At 38.1% G+C, this 12,805-nt stretch overlaps 1 long non-coding RNA gene across 1 annotated transcript in view; it reads right to left on the reverse strand.

Moving 5' to 3' along the window:
* The window catches only part of LOC119724843, a 36,711-nt gene extending 36,134 nt beyond the window's left edge, over positions 1-577 (reverse strand). The window contains exon 1 of the long non-coding RNA XR_005270679.1: positions 297-577. This is a non-coding gene — a long non-coding RNA (uncharacterized LOC119724843). The remainder of the gene's footprint in view (positions 1-296) is intronic.
* Between the last annotated feature and the right edge of the window lie 12,228 nt (positions 578-12,805).

A 12,805-nucleotide genomic window follows, 5' to 3' on the forward strand; every position in this document is an offset into this window, starting at 1 on the left:
ATTTTCTTAAAATCAAAGTTTTTTTTTACAAGTTGATAATGTTCTACTTCATACTATTGAGTAGTTAATAAATTTGGGTAATCTCCATCATGCCTGTAATTTCAATTGCAGAAACAATGGCAATCGCTACCATCGTACCGACTATTTTACCAAAACGAATTTCTGACACTGTTATGTGGACAGCCGACAGTCTGTGAAATTGCCTACAATCCTCTGAAAAAAATAACCGAAATTTACCAAACAACAATCAATAACACTGAGGACATCTTTCTAAAAAAAGATAAGATCGTACTTACCCTAAACTTGTACCACTACAGCTGATCCGCCGTTGATAAACTACCTGATCAATTGGTAACAGTGTGTCCACTCCTCTAGCATTCGCTGCACGATCTGTCTTGCTTTCCCCCGCGGTTCCTGAGCGAGAAGTGAGTCCTGTAATTTGACGTTACTGTCGTCTCTCGTTAAGCTCACACACTTTTAACCTATCAGTGGTGACACGGTCGTTTTTTATAGGTTCGGGTGGACTGTGCGGGCGGGCTGTCGCGCGCGCGCGTGGAGGTCGATGATAATGATGTAATTATTCTAGCAGATTGGCTCCAAAGTAATCGGCTATGCTAGTGCATGGCAGTGAAGATGGGATTGTTTCGTTAAAGTGGCGTAACGGAACGTATACAGTGCGAAGCCTGTGACGTGTTAGCTAGTGGAGCTCACCCGTGATTCAGCCTGTTCGCGGACCCACTTGGTTTGCATATCACGTGTTCAACGCCCGTGCGCGCTCTCCCATTGGCTGCTTGCCAACTTCGGGTTAAAAGTCACGCGCACTTTATTTGAATAACAAAAGGACAGTGATGAATAGCCCGGGCGCGCGTGTGTGTTCCTGGGTATCGGATAGCGGACGTCTTGGAAGCTTATTCTAGGAATGTTTTACCGGGAGCAGTATTTTGAACAAACGGAGTTTGAGAAATGATATTTTGAATGCCCCTTGAACGATGAATTGTGGGGTGGTATGGGGGAGGGTTTTTGTCCGTGCCCACCTGTTATTGATTTGCCCCAAAACAAATATCTTTTTCTTTTTTAAAAGAAAACGAAACCAATTCTGGAAATTTAAAAAAGTAACCTGTCATGTTTGTGTAAAACACAGCCCACAACAGGTGAAGACATTATGGCTTCAATTATGAAATAAAATTGTGTGGGGCAGAGGTGAGGCGATCAGTGGTTTCAGAGATGCGTCATTGCTTTCAAAATTTTGGTCGTGCTACGATTTGATCAACAGTTAAACCGAAACCTTTCCACTTTGCAGTAGGTGTAGATAAGTTTCGTATGACCACAGTTTCCCTCCATTAATATATGGCGTATTTTGACGGATTTTCAAATGTTTTAAAAGGCCAGGGAGAGGGCATGTGGTGTGCCCACCTTCCCCCAAAAAGAGTTTTAGAAATTTGGGAGTTCAAAGGATAGTGAAGGAAACTCTTTAGTTAACAAAAGCAATTCCCACTCGTTTTGCGGTTCCCAAAACTGTTTGTGCAAAGACAGCGCACGGTAATTGTTTTAGACGAGGAAAATATGGAGCAACAATACTCAAAGAGCAAAGCGAAAGGCAAAAGAGGAGACAAGTAAATTTGGGATACATGTTTTTTGGCAACACCTCTACTATAGGAAGCATCTTCTTTTAGGTGATGAAGCTTCCAAAACATAAAAACAGGTTTTACACTGTTCTGCCACCTCTTCATCACTTGTGCCTCTTTTTCATATTTTGTGTTTGCATTTCAGAATTCGTCTGGAGATTTTGAGGATGTCTTTCTTTGCAGCTGCTTTGAAATTATTCTTTCTTTTGTTTTGTAGGATTTAGTGCTGTTTTTGCATCAAAAGGATAACAGAGTTATTTTGGATTGTGCGTTTTGGTGGGATGCTACCGTTTTTCAAACCATTACTGGGGCGTATCTCCCACCCTCAATCTTAAGAAATTACGGTCAGCGTGACAGGAGGTTGGAGACGTCCAAGAATAAACGGTAAGAGAACATGTTTTGTAAAATGTCTCATTAACTTCTTATTAGATATTTTCAAAATATTTTAACCACTTCATGGTTACACGTTGATGTTGCTTTGGTTTTACGTTTAATACTGATCGTTAATGGTATCTTTTTTATTTTAGAATATTGGTGTTAACTTTATGTGAACTTCAATGATGTTATTTCGTCTAAATATTGAATATTTCATCTAAATATGCTCACTGTACCGTGATTGTTAAATAATCCATAAATAGGACTTAAGATGTACAATGGTTTAAATTTTGAATGAGACGGCAGCCTCATAACACAGTGTCATGCCATAAATAGCCGCCAAGACAAGGACACATTCAGTCGATGACTTTCCCGCCAATAAAATCTATAAACATTTTAAAATTAGATTGTCTTTGCGAAGACTTCATATTAATTGTTTGGTGTCCATGTAAAGTCTAGAATGAAGAGTGAATAATTATGAATAACTGAATAATGAACCATTTTAGTTGAAGGTGAAAGCAAGGTTATATGTTAACCCTGTTTGTTCGTTTGTTTTGGGGGGTTATTTTTGGGTGAAGAAGATTTTTTTGGCAAAGAGTAAAGCCCATAAATATTAATAATTATGAGAATGTGTAGGACCATTGCGACCCCTTTATTCTCATCTTTACTAGTTTTTTTTCTGAGCATGTATTCAATTTTTTTAAAACCATATTAGGAACCATTATCTAAATTTTGGCTCAATTTTAGCTTCGGATTTTGTCTCTGACGACAAAATCATATCTATAAGCCTTATTATTTTCACACACAAAAACTTGCTCTAATTTTTCGCCTCGCAGGATTCGAGGTTCGTCAAACAGACCATACACCCATATTCAGCCATTATGAAAGCAGGGTCTGCAAAACTAGAACCTGATGCCGTAGCTGAAACAAATCCGACGTTTTGAAACACCCGTTTACATTTTTATTGCTATTTCGGGTATCACCGCTCGTTTTCCAATAAGTCCCAATTCCCAAGTGAGAAACAAAAATGGACCTTGATCATCTTTCATGTCATCATCCCTTAATATCAGCGGATCTTTTTGGTCCCGCTGTATGCGGCTGCGGCCCATCTAAGACAACACACGGGACAGCGCTGGGCCAGCTGCATCGCGCGACTGGACTTCCTTATCATCAACCCCGGTCTAATTCGGCCGGACCAAAATTGCAATTTGCTATTTATTCCTCCATTTCTGTCGGCCGCTCATCCCGCTTGAAATGAAATTAATTTGCGGAGCAGCTTTTTAATCCCTGGTATTAGAAGACTTTTGTTGCTGTTGAATAGTCAAGACAAGTCATGGCTACATGGGATTGTTCTTGGGTTATCTTGAAAGGGTAGGCCTAATCGAGAAATGATAGAGGATTTTGAAATTATAAACTTGAACTGCCAGTATGATTGCAATTTAAAGCATTTTGAACAGTTTTCCATATTTTGTACTCCTGAAATCATGGATGACGAGCGTCATGATGTCAAGTCTCTGAAATCGTCTTTTGCAAAAGTAACAACGTTGCAGTTTTCGTGAAAGCGCATTGAAGACATGCATCCAGTGGCGTGTCCAGAGGGGGGCGGGGTGGGGGGCACCTTGCCCCCGGCGGATATTTAAAACATATGTTTTCATTAACTATTTTAATAAATTGTTATAGAGAGCTCTGAGATGAGCACAAGAAAAGAAAACCAAGCTCCAAAACCATTTCAATGCGCCGTGAAAATCTGCATATATTTTCCAGTATGCATAATGATCATTGAAGAGCACCCCCATGTGGAAAATGGGGACCAGCCAAACCCCTCCCCCGCCTTTTTTATATTTATGTGCGATGCGGTTGCCCCCTCCCCCCACTCAAAAGCTGGATACGCCACTGCATGCATCTCAAAGCTGAATCAATCGAAGACTGTCACTAATATATATCGGCGAGTGTCATTACTACCCGGTTTTAAACGTACTTGTTTAATACCGGCCAAGCACATATTTTTCCCCATTTATAAATACCTTTCGGTCAAAAAGTCAAAATAAGTAACAAAATCAACTAATTTCCAACGATTTTGTTCAACAATTTTACCTCATGTTTTGTGAAGTACCTCGCTGGCCGTGTCTATGGTATTTGCCTCGCGTGCGTTGTGCTAACAAATCTCCTTATATGGAGATTTGCTCATTTATCTCATTTCTGCAAGTATAAGGTAACAATGAAAAACTGTTAGCCAACCTTTAACTATGCCGACGAGTACCGACGAGTTCGCAATTTTTACCGTGCCTAGAAAATTTGTATGTGCTTTTGATTCACGTTGCATTTCATTCTAATGAAATGTCCATGGAAGAAAACTGTAAAAGCTGCCTGATGTGAAATTCGAACTTTGAACAGCTCAACCCCATTTAGCTGATGTGTATTATACATTCTTATTTATCTGGCTCAAATATACTCTAAATTTGATGGAGTGTTTTGCTTTATAATGCGGCAAGGCAAACACCTTTACATCTAACTCAACAACGATGATTGAGCAGAGATTCCGTTGGTAAACAGAATAGAAATCGGCCAGTCGAGTACGGCAAAAAGCACAACGGCGAGACGCGAGGATGTTTGCACTAGAAAGCAGAAGGTCGGGGGTTCAGATCCAACTGGAGTACTTTTGTGCGTTTCGCTGGTATCTTTATAGAGCTATTTTATGCATGCAGCCATCTTGGTATGACATCATTATGCCGCAATGCAGTGTGGGGCGGACTTGGTCAAAACTGATCGAATCACTGATCTACGTGTAAAAAAAAAAACAATATAGGCTCTGGCGAAAATGCAACGCCGAGAGCACATATGGAACACCATACTTTTGGTAAATTTTGGGAAAATTTCCTCCATCTGGATACCGTCCGACCACTACACACACACAAATACCACTTGACTGTAGCATTACTGCACGTATTTTGCCTCCATTTACAAAATTTGTATATATATTAACAGTGTATATATATTAATTTTAATTTGTGTGCTTTTGTTTTGGAAATTTCAATTTGGTAATAATGGTTAATCGGAAACTAAGGGGACTTATGTGGTCAATTTTCGGGGACAGACATATGCAAAATTCACGCGCATCGACCGAAAAAAAATCCGCGTTCTGTAAACTTTCGTAAAGAGTGCATTTTCCGACGATGGCATGGCGTTCATTTTGGGTCAAATATTTTTGGTCAGAAATTCTGGTAATTTTTGTCCTGAATTAAAGGTACCGTTGAGGTTTCTGCCTGAAATGACATCACACTTGTGCTCATGAAATTGGAAATTTCATTTGCATAAAAACCAAAAAGGCACAAAACTTACCTTAAAAATGGCAAAACAAAAATTGAAAAAAAGGTTAAATGGGGCGCAAAGGTGGATTTTCACGTATTGCATTAAACAAACTTATACATTGAATGGGCCCTTTAAAGGTTTATTTCAGTAGGATTCGGCTGACAACAAAATGACAACTTGATCACGATCGAATGCAGACCGCCCGATTTATGATCCTTTCCACGAATCAATAATGTGATTGATGCACACTGGCAGCTTCATTCCGTATCCGAAGAAAAAAAACTAAGGATGCCGGGCAAGGCCAACTTCGTCCGACAGGCGACCTCAGTCTAGATGAGTATGTCATCACTGGCTGACTGATGAAGACTGACCCGAGGCTAGCTGCTTGTCAGAGAACTATTAAGATCGATGTTTCAAGATCATTCGACGGAAGAGACATGTTTCCGCCCCAGTCAGAAAAAACACCCGCGTTTGCTCGGATCTTCCTGCAGTACTTTGCCTCGGGTGCATTCTACTGTTTACCTTATAACCTGTTTTAGCTCGAAAAGCAAAACTCTATCACGTTGTTCGTTTTTCTTTCTTTCAACCATCATTTGAAGCTCCCGCAGAAATGCAATTTGACACAGATCCTTGTTAACTGTAAGTCATGAATGTTAACACATGTTAACAAAATGTTAACACAATGTTAACATAACGATAACACACGGTTAACGCAATTGTAACACAATGTTAACACAATGGTAACACATGTTAATCCATGTTAACACGAAGCGTCAGTAGTCGAGTCACAAGCTGTATAAGCCGTGGCAAAGACATTCCTTTCTCATTGTCATAAGATAAGGTTTACTGTACACCATGTGATAAATCTCTATTGTGAGTTTGTGAGATTCTGAAAAGAACCTTGGGAGACTGAACATTTCGGACGGTATATATGCTCTGCCCGTCGTCATGAGACGGATACCGAGTTAGTCTGCTGACGACGTGTAGAACATACTGTCCGAAATGTTCAGTTTTTCCCGGTTCTTTTCGGAACCTCATAAACTCACAAAAAGATTTGTCACATAGCGCTACCGTAAACTTTTATCCTACTGCTACCTTCACCAAGTGAACCTTCAAATCTGTTCTCATTGTTCAATTGTTACCGGTGAGCTGCTTACTGATTTACTTGATTACAATGACACAAATGTACACCTTAGGTACCTTTCAGTATACCATGTATAAAGTGAGAGGATATTACTTCAAATTGTTTCTAAAAACTGTCGGTATCAATTATGAGTTGTAAAATATCACCGCTTGTGTAGCGTATAGAACATTTTGATTTAGTCAGAACCTCGATAATGCAGTGCATTAAACATGCATTTGATTCATTGTTGCGCTATGGTCCAATAATCAGACGGTGTTGGACTCATGTGCCGAGGTGCGTGGGTTCGGTCCCCGACCGGGAACATGGTGCATGTGTTCTTGGGCAAGACAGTTTACTTCAATTGCCTCTGTCCACTCGTAAGTATGGTTACCTGGAAGGAAGAGGCCAGAATGCGCTGATATCAAACTGCTGCAAAAACAACTCAAAACTGATCTCAGATGTGAAGCGCTATAAAGCATCACGTTATTACTGTGATGAAAAAGGTCCTTGTTATAAAAGTAAAACAGTTTTATGATTGTCATTGAGTTTGAAGGTAAATCGTTTACAGTTTTATAATTTCAACTGAAACTGTTTTGTTTTTGTTTTTACAAAGGTAGCGTGTTCATGTTTTAAAAACCTCGAGGGCCAACTTCAATATTTTGCAAAATAACGTACATGATTGATTGCTTAACTCAGAACTTATTATGGATCAATCAAAGCGCAAGGCCAGGACGTAGATAACCAAGATTATCCCTTGTCCCAAGATGGTGTCACTTTTCACGAAATGACACAAGTATTACGTAACACCCCGCCAAAAGATTACATGTCTCTTAGCGAGCAGCATCCTTCAGACAATGCCGAGTTTTAATGAGGTATTAGACAGCGGGCATCAGATTGCAAGCCTCGCTGTCTTGGTAATCAAAATCTGGTGTCGAAATCGTAATTTATGGACAAAATTGTTCAGCCGCTGTAAGCCGTCTTGCGTAATAGTCAACGGATCTCTGCGATTTGTCTTGTGAATATTCGAATCTTTGAAGATGAAATCCATCTTGACTTAATGAATTTCAAGGTACAAACAGTTTTTCGCCGTATGCCACAATTTTATCTTCAATTAAGGAAAAATTATTGAGGAAAAAATAAAAAGCCGAGAAGGACGGGCAAGTTGTGTTAAAAAATATATTGGGTGGTATATTTAAATTATTAACTACCTAAAAGGACGTTTGATTTTGAAATTTTTCGCAAATTACTTGTTCTGTCCCTGGTTTTGATAAAGACAATTTTTGAATTAGTTTTATGCAATATCTTGTAGACTGTAGATGTTATTTAGTTCCGTACGTTTTATTACTCTTTTCACTTTGAAATTTTGCTTTTGAAATTTGTTACTAAAATGATCTAAGATGAATGCATCGTGCTGCTAATGTCAGGTATTCTATTTAGGATTTAATTTCTAGGAATACTTTTTCTTGTATCTGACGTTATATTTACCAGTCTTTTATTCACGACTGAAAAATATTGAGTTTCCAGAAAGCTCGGAACAAGAGGAAACAACAAAATACAGCAGGAAAATAATGCTGAATGAAATCGGAAAACGGAATCAGGTCGAAGAATATGTTGTCGTCAGGCCCAGATGAGACAATACATTTATATCTTTTCATGCTGTCAAGCCACATTGGCGCGCTTTCTTTACTCGCAACCTACACGCACACAAAGGCACAGTGCTAGTGACGTGCGCAGACGATAGACCTTTACAAGTTCACGAAGAATGGAGATTTTTTATCTGGGCGCGCAAAACCACTGCTGACAATATCGAGCGGTTTTCTAAACAGCGTCATGATGTCAAACGGTCTTCAAGACATGTTTTGCAACAGACAGCTACCACTGTTGCAATGTGGAGAAATCGATTTGCTGCAACTTTTTTCTCCAGCTTTTTTCCTCTTTTCTTTCGTTTTCTCCCTCGGCGTCTGGGGGCTGGAGAATTTCCTTCAATCAAACGGTATTTTCAGAGCTTGTTTCTTTGAAAACACATTCATGCATCTTTTTTTCGGACTGACGAAGTTCAGGTGTTTTTTATTTGTCTACTTTTGCAGATCATGTAATTTTTTGGAGTGACGATTGTTCAGTTGTTTGTTATGTTTGCAAATGTTGTGGCACCACAGACGACAAACATGTAGTTCGACATTTCCAGATCCCCAAGCCAAATTGATTCAAAAGGAGCATAGTAGAAAAATAAAACAAGACAGCTTAGAAAAAAATATGAAATGAATCGGGCTTTTATATCCCAGATTTTGGAAGTGCTACATGCAGAACTTCACTAAAACAATGGTCCCAACATTTGGGTTTCGTTTTTTTACTCACCCTGTACAGGATTAATTTCCATTCACAAATTTATTACAATTGTAACAAATCGAGATTGACAGCGACCGTGGCTTCTGACATTTTTAAAGTGTGCTGAATTATTTTACTGGTTATGGAAAGGTTAAGATTTCAATTCAGTTACAAATATACAGGGTGTTTTTAAAAAAGTTGTGCAAACAGATATCCTTGAATTTCTCAGAAACTACAGAACATGATATCGTGATAGAGCATATGAATTATACTATATTGTTTATTCAGTAAAAAATGCCATGGAAATCCGTTTATGCAAACCAGATATCTAACGGATTACACACAAGGCTACGGAATTTCACCCATTCCAATGGGATGGGATTTACACAGTTAATTTAATTTACATCAGAGTGAAAATTCTGATGCACTGTGTTATCGCTAACTTTGTAAATCCCATTGGAATGGGTGAAAAACCCATAGCCTTTTACAATCTGTTTGGTTTCTGTTTTCTCTGGTTTGCATGAACGGATTTCCATGGCATTTTCACTAAAGTATAATCAACATGAGCCATCAAGATAAAATACTCATGTTAAGTAGATTTTGAGAAATTAAAGGATATCTTCTTGCACAACTTTTTTTGGGACACCACGTTGAGCCCTTTGCAGTCACAAGCCACCTTTGATTTTTAAAAGAAATATTTTAATGCAGTAACAATGAATGCAAAAGAGGTTTGCTTATGGTTGTGGAACAAAATCACGCTCCTCCAAAATGGATCTTTTATAGGCAAGAAAATGTATCAAGAAATCAAACCCTTTGAAAAACAGATCTTTGTATGACATGCTTCGTCTCTTGGATTTTGGTAGAACAAAAAACATGGCGTGTATTTGGAAGACGCATAGACGAAGATCACTCCCCAGGAATTCTTGCCGGACTACGGCAGAGCCAAGGTCATTCCGTTAACCTCTGTTTTTCTACCTCGGTCCGTTTTTAGAGTGCTGCCTCTTCCCGCTAATTCGATTATCATCATGAAAATATGGGGCAGAAAATTATGACGCTTTTGAGAAATGGCGAATAATTGAAGCGGAAGGGAAAGTCGTCTCTGGCCCATTAAGTGTTGGCTGACGACGAAGGAGGAAAAAAAGTGGATGTCGTCCGGAAACGGACATAGTTCTCGCTTTGGAAATAAAATACATGTGGAAAGTTGGAATTATGCAAATGTCATCAATGTGTATCATTGTGTTGTAAATTCTTGCAGCATAATGTCTGTACTGAATCTAGAAATAGCACAAGACTTTATGCATTTTTTTGTCGCTCTCTCGAAGCTATGGTGTGTACAGTGTGAATACAAAATGCAAACAAAATACAACGGAATGCCAGACGTAGAATTAGTAACCAACATAAATAATATGGTTTGAAAGATAAGCCTTTCCACTTAAAATGAGACATCAAACGTCTTCAAAAGTTCACCATGGGACCAAGTTTTCCGTTTTAGGCACTGGGACAAGGGTATCATAATTGACTCTGTGTGGATATTTGTCTTGCCTCATGCCAAAAGTGTGTAGCATGTAAACATGTTTTTACAAACTCTACGTCTGACATTACGTTGTATTTTGTTTGCAATTTTTGTTGATACACACTGTGTAAGTATTATTTGCTTGCGATTGAGAAGATTTGGAGAAAACAAAAGATCTTTCAAATTATTATGAGGTCTCTCGGAAACTGTGGGGGAGTTTGGCCTAGTGGTTAAGATTCGTGACTCATGATCAAAGGGTCAGGGGTTCGAATCCAGCTGCTGGTCATGTGTTGTGTCCTTTGGCAAGCCACTTCACCGCAATTGCCTCTCTCCACCCAGGAGTAATGGGTACCGGCATTAGGGGAGTAACATGCGATGGACTGGCATCCCATCCAGGGGGTGTGGAAATATTCTCAGTCGTTTCATGCCAAGGAAACTGGAGATAAAGACGTCGTCCTGATGAGCTCACGACGGACTTTACTCTTCACCGTGACTGTTCACAACAATTTTGATGTCATTTCGTTACACAGGCAGGACAAATAAGGTCAAGTTCGCGATTTGTGTTCTTTGTAAACCCTGAGATGATCCTCATGCATATTTTCAACGAAACTCGTATTTTGCAATTTTCGGAACAAAATTTAATTACACAGCCAGGGGTTGACCTTGAGTTGTCCATCAGAAGACAGGTCAAATATTCCTTCTCCATAATCACTAACGACTTTCTTACAAAAAATATTGCACAATTTCAATTTTCGAGCTTGAAAGGCTAACCCCTTACATTGTTTTCTTTCCAAAAAAAGTAAATTTGCCTGACATTTTAAAATTCCCCCACAAGATCAAATTTCCAAGTTTGAATAAAAATGCAAGTCCTTGCATTTTCGGTTTTTACAAAACGTCAAATTTTGACAAATTTTGACAAAAATACAAGGCTAACCCCTTACAATTTGAAGTTTCCAGAAACATGTCAACTTTCGCCGAAATTTCGATTAAAATGCAAGGCTTACACCTTACATTCGTGATTTTTAAGAAAATTTTGGCCCAATTTTTATAAAAATACAAGGCTAACCCCTTAAATTCATGAATTTCAACAAAAAGTCAAATTTGCCCAAATTTGATAAAAATGCAAGGCTAACCCCTTACATTCATGAATTTCCTGAAAAAGTCAAAATTTGGCCCAATTTTGATAAAATTCGGGGCTAACCCCTTACATTCATGAATTTCAAGAAAAAATCAAATTTTGCCCAATTTTGATAAAAATGCACGGCTAACCCCTTACATTTGTGAATATCAAGAAAAAAAATCAAATTTTGCCAAATTTTGATAAAAATGCAAGGCTAACCCCTTATATTTTTGATTTTTAAAAAATAGTCAAATTTGGCCCAGTTTTGGTAAAAATATGCAAGGCTAACCCCTTACATTTGTGAATTTCAAGAATAAGTCAAATTTGTCCCAATTTTGATAACAATTCTGCCCAAATTTGATAAAAATGCAAGGCTAACCCCTTACATTCATGAATTTCCTGAAAAAGTCAAAATTTGGCCCAATTTTGATAAAATTGGGGGCTAACCCTTTACATTCATGAATTTCAAGAAAAAGTCAAATTTGTCCCAATTTTGATAAAAATGCAAGGCTAACCCCTTACATTCCTAAATTTCAACAAAAAGTCAAATTTTGCGCAAATTTGATAAAAATGCAAGGCTAACCCCTTACATTCATGAATTTCAAGAAAAAGTCAAATTTGGCCCAATTTTGATAAAAATGCAAGGCTAACCCCTTACACTCATGAATTTCACCAAAAAGTCAAATTTGCCCAAATTTGATAAAAATGCAAGGCTAACCCCTTACATTAATTAATTTCCTGAAAAAGTCAAATTTTGCCCAATTTTGATAAAAATGCAAGGCTAACCCCTTACATTCATGAATTTTAAGAAAAAGTCAAATTTGGCCCAATTTTGATAAAAATGCAAGGCTAACACCTTACATTTGTGAATTTCAAGAAAAAAGTCAAATTTGGCCCAATTTGATAAAAATGCAAGGCTAACCCCTTACATTTGTGAATTTCAAGAAAAGGTCAAATTTGGCCCAATTTGATAAAAATGCAAGGCTAACCCCTTACATTTGTGAATTTCAAGAAAAAGTCAAATTTGGCCCAATTTTGATAAAAATGCAAGGCTAACCCCTTACATTTGTGAATTTCAAGAAAAAAGTCAAATTTGGCCCAATTTGATAAAAATGCAAGGCTAACCCCTTACATTTGTGAATTTCAAGAAAAAGTCAAATTTGGCCCAATTTTGATAAAAATGCAAGGCTAACACCTTACATTTGTGAATTTCAAGAAAAGGTCAAATTTGGCCCAATTTGATAAAAATGCAAGGCTAACCCCTTACATTTGTGAATTTCAAGAAAAAGTCAAATTTGGCCCAATTTTGATAAAAATGCAAGGCTAACCCCTTACATTTGTGAATTTCAAGAAAAAAGTCAAATTTGGCCCAATTTGATAAAAATGCAAGGCTAACCCCTTACATTTGTGAATTT

Source organism: Patiria miniata, unplaced genomic scaffold (genome assembly GCF_015706575.1).
Source record: "Patiria miniata isolate m_02_andy unplaced genomic scaffold, ASM1570657v1 HiC_scaffold_18, whole genome shotgun sequence".
Taxonomy (NCBI): Eukaryota; Metazoa; Echinodermata; class Asteroidea; order Valvatida; family Asterinidae; genus Patiria; species Patiria miniata.